This window comes from Arachis duranensis, chromosome 4, assembly GCF_000817695.3.
Source record: "Arachis duranensis cultivar V14167 chromosome 4, aradu.V14167.gnm2.J7QH, whole genome shotgun sequence".
NCBI classification, from domain to species: Eukaryota; Viridiplantae; Streptophyta; class Magnoliopsida; order Fabales; family Fabaceae; genus Arachis; species Arachis duranensis.
The window spans coordinates 20,197,938-20,198,510 of NC_029775.3; positions in this window are offsets into that span (position 1 = coordinate 20,197,938).

A 573-nucleotide genomic window follows, 5' to 3' on the forward strand; every position below is an offset into this window, starting at 1 on the left:
TCCAGGATTTGAAATGGACCAATGTATCGAGGATTCAACTTCTTTGCTTTAATCGCCCTACCTACTCCCGTGGTCGGAGTAACCTTAAGGAAAACATGGTCTCCTTCCTCAAGTTCTAAGGGCTTTCGCCTCTGATCAGCGTAACTCTTTTGACGACTCTGCGCCGTAAGCATCCTATCACGGATTTTCTTGACTTGTTCAGTAGTCTCAGCTATCATTTCCGGCCCCAACAAGCTTTTCTCTCCAGCTTCATACCAACATAGCGGGGATTGACATTTCCTCCCATACAAGGCCTCATACGGAGCCATCCCGATGCTCGCATGATAGCTATTGTTGTATGCAAACTCCACCAATGGCATATACCGATCCCAACTCACCGGTTGGTCCAAAACATAAGCTCTCAACATATCCTCTAGTGTTTGGATCGTCCTTTCAGATTGACCATCTGTTTGAGGATGGTAAGCCGTGCTCAAGCTTAATCGGGTTCCAAAAGCTTTCTGAAATGCACCCCAAAACCTTGAAGTGAAACGAGGATCCCTATCAGAGATTATAGTAGCAGGTACACCATGAAGT